We start from the raw sequence: 12,715 nt of genomic DNA, 5'->3' as shown, positions 1-12,715 counted from the left end.
ATGGACATCACCAGATGGTCAATACTGAAATCATTATTGATTTCATTATATTTATTGCAGCCAAAGATGGAAAATCTCTATACAGTCAGCAAAATCAAGAGTGGGAGCTGATTGTGGCTCAGACCATTAACTCCTTATTGTCAAATTCAGACTTAAAGTGAATGAAGTAGGGAAAACCACTAGATCATTCATGTAAAACCTAAATCAAATCCATTACAACTATACAATGAAACTAACAAACAGATTCAAGGGATTAAATCTGATAGACAGAGTGCCTGAAGAACTATGGGCAGAGGTTCATTTCATTGTACAGGAGGCAGTGATCAAGGCCATCCCCAAGAAAAAGAAATGCAAAAAGGCAAAATGGTTGTCTGAGGAGGCCTTAAAAAGAGCTGTGAAAAGAACAGAAGTGAAAGGCAAAGGAGAAAAGGAAAGATATACTCATTTGGATGCAGAGTTCCAAAGAATAGCAAGGAGAGATAAGAAAGCCTTCCTCAGTGATCAGTGCAAAGAAATAGAGGAAAACAATAGAATGGGAAAGACTAGAGATCTCTTCAAGAAAATTAGAGATACCAAGGGAACATTTCATGCAAAGATGGAGACAATAAAGAACAAAAATGGTATGGACTTAACAGAAGCAGAAGATATTAAGAAGAGGTGGCAAGAATACACAGAAGAACTACATAAAAAAAATTCTTCATGACCCAGATAATCACAATGGTGTGATCACTCACCTAGAGCCAGACATCTGACTCACCTAGAGCCAGACATCCTGCCTTAGGAAGCATTACTATGAACAAAACTAGTGGAGGTGATGGAATTCCAGTGAGCTATTTCAAATCCTAAAAGATGATGCGGTGAAAGTGCTGCACTCAATATGCCAGCAAATCTGGACAACTCAGCAGAGGCCACAGGACTGGAGAAGGTCAGTTTTCATTCAAATCCCAAAGAAAGGCAATGCCAAAGAATGCTCAAACTACCACAGTTTGGCACTCATCTCACACACTAGCAAAGTAATGCTCAAAATTCTCCAAGCCAGGCTTCAACAGTATGAGAACTGTGAAATTAAGCTGCATTTAGAAAAGGCATAGGAACTATAGATCAAATTAGCAACATTCGTTGACTCACTGAACAAACAAGAGAGTTTAAAAAAAAAATCTGCTTTATTGACTATGCCAAAGCCTTTAACTGTGTGGATCCCAACAAACTCTGGAAAATTCTGAAAGAGATGGAAATACCAGACCACCTGACCTGCCTCCCAAGAAATCTGTATGCAGATCAAGAAGCAACAGTTAGAACTGGACATGGAACAACAGACTGGTTTCAAATCAGGAAAGGAGTATGTCAAGGTTGCATATTGTCACCCTGATTACTTAACTTACATGCAGAGCACATCATGAGAACTGCTGGACTGGGTGAAGCACAAGCTGGAATCAAGACTGCCAGGAGAAATATCAATAATCTCAGATACGCAGATGACACCATCCTGATGGCAGAAAGTGAAGAAGACCTAAAGAGCCTCTTGATGCAAGTGAAAGAAGAGTGAAAAAGTTGGCTTCAAACTCAACATTCAGAAAACTAACATCATGGCACCTGGTCCCATCAGTTCATGGCAAATAGATGGGGAAACAGTGACAGACTTTTTTTTTGCGGGGGGCACCTAAAATCACTGCAGATGGTGACTGCAACCATGAAATTAAGACACTTGCTCCTTGGAAGAAAAGTTATGGCCAACCTAGACAGCTTATAAAAAACCAGAGACATTATTTTGCCAACAAAGGTTCGTCTAATCAAAGCTATGTTTTCTCCAACAGTCATGTACGGATGTGAGAGCTGAACTATAAAGAAAGCTGAGCACCAAAGAATTGATGCTTTTGAACTGTGTTGTTGGAGAAGACTCTTGAGAGTCCCTTGGACAGTAAGAAGATCAAACCAGTCCATCCTAAATGAAATCAGCCCTGAATATTCATTGGAAGGACTGATGCTAAAGCTGAAACTCCAATAGTCTGGCCACCTGAAGCGAAGAACTGACTCATTTGAAAAGACCCTGAAGCTGGGAAAGATTGAAGGTAGGAGAAGAAGGGGACAACAGAGGATGAAATCGTTGGATGGCATCACTGACTTGATGGACATGAGTTTGAGTAAACTCCGGGAGTTGGTCATCGACAGGGATGCCATGCCGCACTCCATGGGGTCGCAAAGAGTTGAACATGCCTGAGTGACTGAACTGAAGTGAACTGAACTATCTTTCTTCAAGTCAGCTCCTCCTAAGATTCAGAACCTCTAATGGCTCAACAAAAGAGTATGTTTTACTTACACAATTGTTCTCCTAATCTACATTAGGAAAAGGAAATGGCAACCTTCTCCAGTATTCTTGCCTAGAGAAACCTGTGGACAGAGGAGCCTGGGGAGCTGCTGTCCATAGGGTCGCACAGAGTCAAGACACCTTTGAAGTGACTTAGCATGCATATATGCATGCAATATACATTAATAAGACTATGTATTTCCTTGGAAACCTGCCTTTCTTCAAAATTCATATCAATCCTTTTATGGCCCAGGTTGACTCACATTGTGCCAAGATTCCATCAAGGTGCATGTTGTGGGTGAGGGGCCTGCTGGTGCTGAATTTTGAGATATTTCCTTTCTCTAATTAGCAGCCTGCTATTAGATATATAATGTCCTGCTAAAGACTAGAAGGGGGACACGTTTTCTACTCGATTTTGATGTCTATGTCAGATGCTTTGTCTATCTCTTTTATACTTTAATAAAACTTTATCACAGAAAAACTCTGAGTGATTAAGCTTCGTCACCTGGCCTGGAATGAATTTCTCTCCTCTGGAAGGCCAAGAATCCTGGTGTCTCTCACAACTCAGCAACAGCATTTCACCACCATAGTGCCAGGGGAGCCATTGGCTACTAGACTAAGGCAGCCTTGCTATGTCAACCAATGCCAGTATCTACCACAACCACAGGGCTCAAAGGCTGCTACTTCACTGCCAGGGTGGTGAACACCTGAGTGCCATCTGGAATGTCTGGCTGGCTCCATCCTAGGAACTCATACACTTGGCAAAATACAGACCCAAGGGCCATAGGAAGGCCAAGGGGCAGGTGCACATAACGCATTACCGCCGACAGGGCTGGTTCCTTGGCCTCTGTTACTGCAATTCGTCAAGGCACCAAAGATACACTTGGAAAGTCCTTCTGGCAGCGGGCCACCAAGGCCACAAAGGTCACCTATCACCGAGCCTCCCAGGCACCAGCAGTGCCCTCTCCTTTGTACCCAGCTGAGGGCAGCTCCAAAAGGATCCTGTGATGTACCACTGAGTAAATGACAGTGCCTGTAGCCTCAGGGGAGAAAACGACCCAGGAAATCACACTGCACCTTTCCTCACCTGCACAATCATTCTGCTCTAGGCCTCTGGCCAATCGCAGGAGGAATGCAGGCCTAGCCCCACAGCACAGTCCATGGTGGCCTCCAAGACTCAAGCACTGTGGCAGTAGTTGCAATACATGAAATGCCAAGGGCAGAAACAAGGCCTATTGCCTTTCACCCCTGCCACCGTTCCCTGCAACCACTGCAGCCCATAGGGCACTCAGGAACCTCACCAAAGCAAAGGGCCACAACAGTGAGGGCCTCAGATCTGACCTGGGGTTCCAATCGCAAACCACAGCTTTCTTGTGCCAGAATCGACATCACCAGGGCCCCAAATAGCACATTCACAGCATGAAGTGGGAGGAAAAACACCGTTCTGAGCGAAGAGCTCACTGTCCCATGCCAGGATCTACTGTGACACCTACCACCACTGGACAAGCCGGATGCCTCTTCTGCTCCTCAGTGCCCTTTACCCTGGACCTCGCATTCCAAGAGCCACTCGACAGCTGCACATGGCCCACCCTCAGATGGGAGCCTCACAAATGGTGGTGACCTGGTTCCCCCATGCATGTGTCTGACACAGTCGGAGATGCCCTCACTGCTAACTAGTCCCACCCTTAAACCCAAGGCAGGCAACGTGCTGGACCTCAGTTTCAATGAAGAGACGGTAGTGAGTTCTCACTCATGTTGTTCAGATTTTCCAAGGAATGCATGTGAGGGTGTCATCATTGATCCGAGCATGTGCTGGCTTGCTCCCCACCTCCACAGGGCAGGCAGGGCAGCTCCCAGGAGGAGCCAGTGACCTGGGAGTCCTCCAGCAGCAAGGGGAACTCAGAGCCCCTAGGCTTCTCAGCAAGAGGAACAGTCCCTCCATACGTACAGCCACTCAGGCAGTGCCAGGAAACCCGAAATCCAAGACATGTCTTGAGGCAGGAAACGGCGTACCATGCTCGGTGATCACAAAAGCAGTGGCAGGAACGTGGGCCCAGCACACTTCTCACCAGACTCCCCTGCACCTCGAGTCACTGTCTCACAGGCGAGGCTTCGTCTCCTGGGTGACGGACAGTCATATTGGGCAACTTCACCTGACAAGGGGACAGAAAGCACAGGCAGGCTTCAGATGTTAGCCAGCTTCTTGCTAAGCAATATTGATGCCCATGGTTCCCTGAGGGAAGGCTTCTTCTGCTTCCCAACTGTAGTATCCCTTATGTACGACTGGATACCTATGTGTTGGCATGAGTGCAGAAAGTTAGGTTCATGTGACTGTGGATGTCTGTCTGACTGAGTGTGCAAGCGTGTCAGGGGACTTGATGTGGGTCTGAGTACTTGTGTTCTAGTGTACCAACAAGGATGTGCTCTCAAGGATGTGCTCTCAGGATTCTGGGTGTGCCTCTGGAACTCTTTGTGTATTTTCGTGTCTCAGAGCCCCTATGCAAAGGCCTTGGTGTCTGAACACACATGTCAGCTCCATGGAGCCCTGAACTCCCACAAAATGGGGGATGATGCCTGGCACCTTCTTCCAACCCCATGCAAAATTTCACTGAGGGGTTGTTGACACAGGCTATGGGCTCCCGATTTACATGACCCATGCTATCTGACCAGAGGACAGGAACCTGACTGCCCAAGATCAACTTGCAGAGCATCTGTGTGAATGTCCCTTACCCTGAGACTATCCCAGCCACTATTACAGCTCTGGTGTCCTTGCTGCAAGTCCCACCTCCTTCCCAAACAAGGAAACTTTCCGGAGAAGGCCTATAGTGTGGTTAACTTGACCTTGGGCCAGATACAGCTCACCATATGCTCGCATAGTAAAAGAATACAGAGCATGCACCTCTTCCTGTCCAATTAGTCCAGTCACTCTCCGGGGCTATACTGGAAAGTGCAAGACAAGAGGTGATCATCCTCAGGTACCAGGATCTGAGGGTCACTCCCACAGAAATGGGGCCTCTTTCCTGGCCAGATTATCCTTAGATCCACAGCCTGCAGGGTGCCAACCACACCATAGAGAAAGCTCCCATAATGCAGGGTTTGGTCCAAATTGAACTCCTCCTGCCCACCAGGGTGACTCACCCACATCAGAAGCCTCCAGGGGCTCTGCTCACACCAGGACAATCAGCACTCAGCAAGACCCACAGAAAGAAGGTGGCTTTGATTACCGCAACACTATGCCATTCTGCCTGGTACCTTGTCTCCACTATGCCAGACCACCAAATGCTCACAAATCACCAGAAAACTCCAGAAAAACAGGCAGGGGAAGACCTTGGATTTGCCAGGTTTCCCACCATCATGTTAGGGGAGCCAATGGCTGCTACACTGAAGTAGCCTTGGTATGCCAACCAGTGCCGGATCTCTACCACAACCCTGGTCTTCCAAGGTTGATATATCACTGCCAGGGTGGTGAACACCTGGGTGGGATCTGGGTCATCTGGCTGGCCCCATTCTTCAGGAACTCATACACCTTGCAAATTCAAGTCCCAAGGGCTAAAGGGTGGAGCCAAGGGGCATGTACACATACCTTAATACTACCCACAGGGCTGGCTCCTAAGCCTCATTATTGAAACTCTTTAGTTGCAAAGATACAGTTTGAAAGTCCTTTCTCTGACATCAGGTCACCAAGGCCACAAAGGTCACCTATCACCGAGCCTTCCAAGCACCAGCAATGCCCTGTCCTCTGGACCCAGCTGAGAGCAGCTCCAAAAGGACCACAGTACATACTATTGCAAAAACAAAAACAGTGCCTGAATCCTCAGGGGACAGATTGTCCCAGGAAATCACACTGCACCTTTCCTCACCTGCACAACCATTCTGCTCTAGGCCTCTGGACAACCCACTTGATTAATGTACGGCTAGAACCACCCTCAGTCCATAGTGTCCTGCAAGGCTCAACACTGTGACAGGAGTCGCAATACAGGAACTGCAAAGAACAGTAACTAAGCCTATTTCCTTTCAGCCCTGCCAACGCTCCACTAGGTCCCTGCAACGACTGCAGCCCACAGGGCACTCAGGAATCTCACCAACTCAAAGGGCTGCAAAAGCAAGGGCCTCAGATCTGACCTGGGGCTCCAAGCAGAAACCACATTCATCACTTCAGCTTCCACATCACCACAGCCCCAACTAGCGCACTCATAGCCGGAACCAGGATGAAATTTGCCTTTCAAGTCAAGAGCTCAATGGGCCTAGGTTAGGATCTACTGCGACTCCTATCACTATTGGACAAGCCTCTTGTGCTCCTCAGTGGCAATCACCATGCAGCTTGCATTCCAAGAAGACTGCTCAATCATCTGTACATGCCCACCCTCAGAGAGGAGCCTCACAAGTGGTGGTGGCCCCAGTGCTCTATGCATGTGTGTTACACAGTTGAAGCTGCCGGCACTCCTAACTAGTCCCGCCCTTAGCTCCAGAGGAGACAATGTGCTAGACCTTGTTTAGATGAGGAGATGATATCAATTTCTCACTTATTTTGTTCAGATTGTCCAGGGAACGAATGTGAGTGTGCCATCATCAATCCGAGCACCTGCTGGTTTGCTGTACACTTTAGTCAGGAAGGGAGGGAAGCCCCCAGGAGGAGCCAGTGACCTGGGAGTCCTCCAACAGCTGGGGGAACTCAGAGCTCCTAGGTTTCTCGGCAAGAGGAACAGTCCATCTAAACTTACAGCTACTCAGGCAGTCCCAGGAAACTGTAAATCCATGACACATCTTGAAGCAGCTGAAGGCGTTCCATGCTCAGTGATCCAAAAAGTAGTGGTAGCAACCTGGGACCACCACACTTCTTGTTGGACTCCCTTGCACCTTGAATCAGCACCGCACAGGCAGGTCTTAGTATTCTGGGTGACAGGCAGTCATACCTGGCAACGTCACCTAACAAGTGGACAGAAAGCACAGGTAGGCTTCAGATGTGTTCCCTTGTTCTTGCTGAACAATACTGATGCCCATGGTTCTCTGGGGGAAGTTCTGGATCTCAGCCCCAACTGCCTCAATCTCTTACATGCGACTGGATACCTATCTGTCACCAGAAGTGTGACAGATAATTAGTTTCAAGTGCCTGTGAGTGTCTGTCTGAAAGCCGTGTGTGGTCAGGGGATTCAATGTGGGGCTGAAGTCATGTGTTCTGGTCTACCAATGAAGATATACTCTCAGGATTCTGGGTGTGCCTCTGGAACTCCTGTATGTCAGAGCCCCTTTGCAAAGGCCTCAATGCCTGAATAGGCATGACTTCTCCACAGAGCCCTGACCTCCTGCCGTCACACAAAATGGCAGATGAGGCATGCCACCTTCCACAAGCCCCACGCAATATTCATCCAGAGGGCCTGCTGAAATAGGCTCTGGGCTCCTGATCCCCATGACACTCACCTGCAATCAAAGCACATGGACCTGATCACCCAAGGTCGCCCTGCAGAGCGTCTGTGTGACTGCCACCTACCCTGAGGCCAGGCCAGCTTCTACTACAGCTCAGGTGTCCTTGCCCACAAGTCCCCCTTCCCTCAGGAACAAGGGTACTTTCCCCGAGAAGTTCCAGGTGCCTCGCTGTACACCTCAGCAGGGCAGGCAGCACTGCTCCCAGGAGGAGCCAGTGAGCACGGGAGTCCTCTAGCAGCTAGGCAATCCAGAGCCTCCAGGCTTCTCGCTAAGAGGATCAGTCCATCCACACTTACAGCTATTCAGGCAATCCCATGGAACCCACGGAACCCTTAATCCAAAAGGGGGAAGGTGTACCCTCCACAGCGATTTGGGCCTGCCACACGTCTGACAAGACTCCCCTGCACCTCAAGTCCACGCATAACACACATGGCCTCTTCCTGGGTGATGGACAGTCATACCCAGCAACTGTTCCTAAAAACTGAAAAGCACAGGCATGCTCCAGATGTGCATGCCATTCTCTCGGAATAACATCCATGCTGATAGTTCCTGGTTGAAGGCCTTCATCTGCTTTCTAACTGCCTCAATCCCTTATATCCCAGAGGATACATATACGTTAGCAGACTGTAGGAAGTTAGGATATATTATGTGTGTGTGTCAGTTTGGCTGTTTGTGGTGAGGGGCTTGATGTTGGGCTAAGTGTGTCTGTTCCAGTGTCCAAACAAAGATGAGCTTTCAGGATTCTGGGTGTGCATCTCTGGAACTCCTGGTTGTCTCCTTGTAAAGGCTGAGCCCCTTTGTAAAGGCTTCACTGACTGAAAAGGTATGCCTTCTCCACAGTGCCCTGACGTCTAGCCTTCCCACAATATGGCAGACCACGCCTGACAGCTTCCACAAGCTCCATGCAAACTTTCACCCTGAGGAGCTGTTCACATAAGGCATGGGCTCCTGATTTCCAAAACTCATGCCCTCTGACCAAAGCACAGGAACCTGACTGCTCAAAGTCGGCAAGTGGAGCTTCTGTGGAACTGCCATGTATCCTGAGGCCATGCCAGTACTACTACAATTAGTTGTCATTTCTCACAAGTCCCAGCTCCTCAAGGTACAACTGAAGTTTCCTGAGAAGACAGACAATTCCATGAACTTGGCTCTGGAGCAGAAAAGGTCCACCACACCCTCAAAAGGCTAAAATAACTCAGGGCATGCAACTCCTCCAGCTGACTGCGTCCAATCACTTTCCAGTGCTCCACTGGAAAATGAAGATGGGAGGTGGTCATCCTCAGGTACCAGGGTTCAGGGGTCACTACCACAGAAACTGGGACCCTTTAGCAGTCAGATTATGCTCAGATCCACAGCCCGCAGGGCCCTGGGTACCGGCCACACCTGAGGAAAAGCTCCCCTAGTCCAGGGCCTGGTCCAAATTGAACTGCTCCTGTCCCCAGGTCTTCCCAACCCCATCAGAAGTCTCAAGGTGCCCTGATCACACAAGGGAAAATAAGCACCCAAAAAGACCCACAGAAGTAAAAAGGCCTTGATTAGTTGACCCACGCCATTCTGCCCGGCACCTCTTCTCCACCACAGCATAACTACCAAGTGCACTCAGGACATCAAGGCTGCTCCCAAGAAGACCTGAGAAGAACTGTCAGGAGAGGAGCTTTGCTGTGCAAGGTTTCCCAAAACCATGTCAGGGCAGCCACTGGCTATACCACGGAGGCAGTCTTGGCATGCCAGCCAAGGCCCAGCCTCTACCACAAGAACTGCCTCAGTGGATGAATCTTCTCTGCAGGGTAGAAGACAGCTGAGTCCCACCCAGGTTGGCCATCTTGTCCCATCCCTTAGGAAGTCTTACACCTTGCAAATTCCATGCCCAAGAGTCAAAGGGATCAACAGACATGTGCGCAGACCTCAGTTCTACACAGACTGGCTGGCAGGCAGGCCTCTGTACATGGAACTGTTCAAGGTCCCTGCAAGATACCAGGCCACCAAGGCAACAAAAGTCTCCAGTGGGCCCTCTCTTTTGCAGGGAGCCAAGGGCACCTTCAAGGGGACCAAGGTATCCTTGGAAACACAAAGACAGTACCTACAGCCTCAGGGCAACAGTTCATCCCAGGAAATCACACTGCAACTTTCCTCACCTGCTCTACACTTTTCCTAGGTACTCTGGCTAACCCACAGGAGGAATGCAGAGCTGGGACGTCACCACAGTCCATGGTGGCCTCCACAGATCAAGCACTGTGCCAAGAGTTACAATATAGGAGTTGCCAACTGCAGAAATGAGGCCTATTGCCTTTCATCAATGCCACTGGTCCACCAGGTCACTGCAACTGCTGCAGCCAACCACACCCTCAAGAATTCTACCACGCCCTCAAGAATCTTACCAACCCAAAGGGCTGCAATGGCGAGGGCCTCAGATCTGGCCTGGGGCTGCAATCAAGAAATCACTGTAGCTTCCTTGCTTTTGCTTCCACACAGCACAGCCCCAATGTACTGCACTTGCAGCAGGAACTGGAGCAAAACACACCTGCTCAAGCCAAGAGCTCAATGGGCCTCAGCCAGGATCTACTGCGACTACCACCAGTTGCCAAGCTGGCAGCCTCCCCTGCCTCTCACAGGCATTACCAAGGACCTGGCACTCTGAAGTCCACTCAAATGCTGTCCACAGTCCACCCTCACATGGGGGCCTCACAAACTGTGGTGACTGGGGTGCTGTCTGCCTGTGTGGGACACAGATGTAGCTGGCCCTCATGCTAATTGGCCCCTACCGTAGCCCCAGGGGCAGCAACGTGCTAGACCTCAGTTTCGACGCGGAGACGGTAGTGAGTTCTCACTCATTTTGTTCACATTTTCCAAGGAATGCAAGTGAGGATGTCATCATTGATCTAAGCATGTGCTGATTCACTGCCCACCTTCACAGGGCAGGCAGCACCACTCCCAGGAGGAGCCAGTGACCTGGGAATCTCCCAGAACCTGGAGGAACTCAGAGCCCCCAGGTTTCTCAGCAAGAGGAATGGTCCCCCCATATGTACAGCCACTCAGGCAGTCCCAGGAAAGCCGAAACCTATGACACGTCTTGGGTCAGGGGAAGGCGTACTATGCTCGGTGATCCAAAAAAAACTGGCAGCAAACTGGGCCCGCCACACTTCTTGTAGTACTCCCCTGCACCTCAAGTCACCGCCTCATGGGCAGGGCTTCGTCTCCTGGTGATGGACAGTCATACCTGGCAACTTCACCTGACAAGGGGACAGAAAGCACAGGCAGGCTTCAGATGTGTGCCCGATCTCTCACTGAGCGAGATCAATGCGCAAGCTTCATGGGGGGAAGGCCTGTATCTGCAAGTCAAGTGTATTGATCCCATACAGACAACTGGGTACTTATCTGTCAACAGAGTGCAGTTATTAGATTCAAGTGCCTGTGGGTGTCTGTCTGACTGAGCATGCATGGCTGGTGGGGGATGTGATGTGGGGCTGAATGTCCTATGGAACTCCTGGGTATCTCTGTGTCTCAGAGTCCCCATGCGAAAGCCCTGGTGTCTGAACACATGTGCCATCTCCATGGAGTCCTATCACTGTTGTCCCCTGGTTTCAGTCCTCCAGGCCTCTGCAACCACTGCAACCCACCAGGCACTCAGGAATCTCACCAAATCAAAGGGCTGCAATGGTGGGGTCCTCAGATAGGGCCTGGGGCTCAAACTAGAAACAACAGAAACTTCCTCACTTCGGCCTCGACATCAGCTCAGCCCCAACTATTGCACTTAGAGCAGGAACTGTATCAAAAATGCATCTACCCAAACCAGATCCCACCTGCGTGGCTGGGATCTATTCTGACTCCTACTACCTGCATCCACGCTGGGCTCCTCTCCAGTCACTCAGTCATGTCCGACTCTTTGTGACCCCATGAAATGCTGCTTGCTAGGTTTCTCTGTCCTTCATCATCTCCAGAAGTTTTCTCAAATCCTTGTCCATTGAGTTAGTGATGCCATCCAACCATCTCATCATCTTTTGTCCCCTTCCCCTCCTGCCTTCAACGTTTCTCAGAACAGGGTCTATTCCATTGTGTCAGCTTTTCTTATCAGGTGGCCAAATTACTGGAGCTTCAGCTTCAGCATCAGACCTTCCAGTGAATATTCTGGATTGATTTCCTTTAGGATTCACTGGTTTTTTCCTTGCAGTCTGAGGTACTGTCGCAAGTATTTTCTGATACCACAGTATGAAAGCATCAAATCTTCAACGCTCAGCCTTCTTTATGGTCCTAATCTTACATCCATAGATGACTACTGGAAAAACTATCGCTTTGAGCATATGGACCTGTGTCAGCAAAATGATGTCTCTAATCATTAGTATGCTGTCTAATTTTGTCATAGTTTTTCTTCCAAGGAACAAGCGCCTTGTAATTTCATGGCTTCAGTCACCAGTCACAGTGATCTGGAACCCAAGAAAGTGAAGTCTGTCACTGTTTTCTTGTACATTGTCTTGCCTACCAGAGCTAGACCCAGTTTTCCCCATAGTTAGTCCCACCCATCAGGAAGCTTCCACAAGCCACTTATCCTCATCTATCATAGAGCAGATAGAAAGAAAACCATAATCACATAAAACTAACCAAGCTGATCACATGTATCAGTCTTGTCTAACTCACTGAAACTATGAGTCATGCCTTGTAGGGCCACCCAAGATGGATGGGTCATGGTGGTCAGTTCTGACAAAATGTGGTTCACTGGAGGAAAAAAATGATAAAAGTGCTTTGGCTTCTTGTGTTTAAAATCCAGTGAATAATATGAAAAGGGGAAAAGATATGACACTGAAAGATGAACTCCCCAAGTTGGTAGGTGCCCAATATGCTACTGTAGAAGAGTGGAGAAATAACTCCAGAAGCAATGAAGAGGCTGACCCACAATGGAAACAACATCTAATTGTGCATGTGTCTAGTGGTGAAAGTAAAGTACAATGCTGTAAAAAACAATATTGCAAAGGAACTTGGAATGTTAGGTCC

The 12,715-nt window shown here is 49.0% G+C and overlaps 3 non-coding genes across 3 annotated transcripts; all 3 read right to left on the bottom strand.

The window, feature by feature from the left end:
• Positions 1-4,015: 4,015 nt before the first annotated feature.
• LOC136147572 (small nucleolar RNA SNORD116) lies at positions 4,016-4,108 on the bottom strand. Its single transcript, XR_010659238.1, has one exon. It is a non-coding gene; the product is annotated as a small nucleolar RNA SNORD116 (small nucleolar RNA).
• Positions 4,109-6,789: 2,681 nt separating this feature from the next.
• LOC136147647 (small nucleolar RNA SNORD116) lies at positions 6,790-6,881 on the bottom strand. Its single transcript, XR_010659308.1, has one exon. It is a non-coding gene; the product is annotated as a small nucleolar RNA SNORD116 (small nucleolar RNA).
• Positions 6,882-10,517: 3,636 nt separating this feature from the next.
• Positions 10,518-10,610, bottom strand: LOC136147640 (small nucleolar RNA SNORD116). Its single transcript, XR_010659302.1, has one exon. It is a non-coding gene; the product is annotated as a small nucleolar RNA SNORD116 (small nucleolar RNA).
• Positions 10,611-12,715: the final 2,105 nt, after the last annotated feature.

Source organism: Muntiacus reevesi, chromosome 15, assembly GCF_963930625.1.
Source record: "Muntiacus reevesi chromosome 15, mMunRee1.1, whole genome shotgun sequence".
Classification (NCBI taxonomy): Eukaryota; Metazoa; Chordata; class Mammalia; order Artiodactyla; family Cervidae; genus Muntiacus; species Muntiacus reevesi.
Note: the sequence above shows the minus strand (reverse complement) of the source record. Positions and strands in the feature narration are given on the sequence as shown.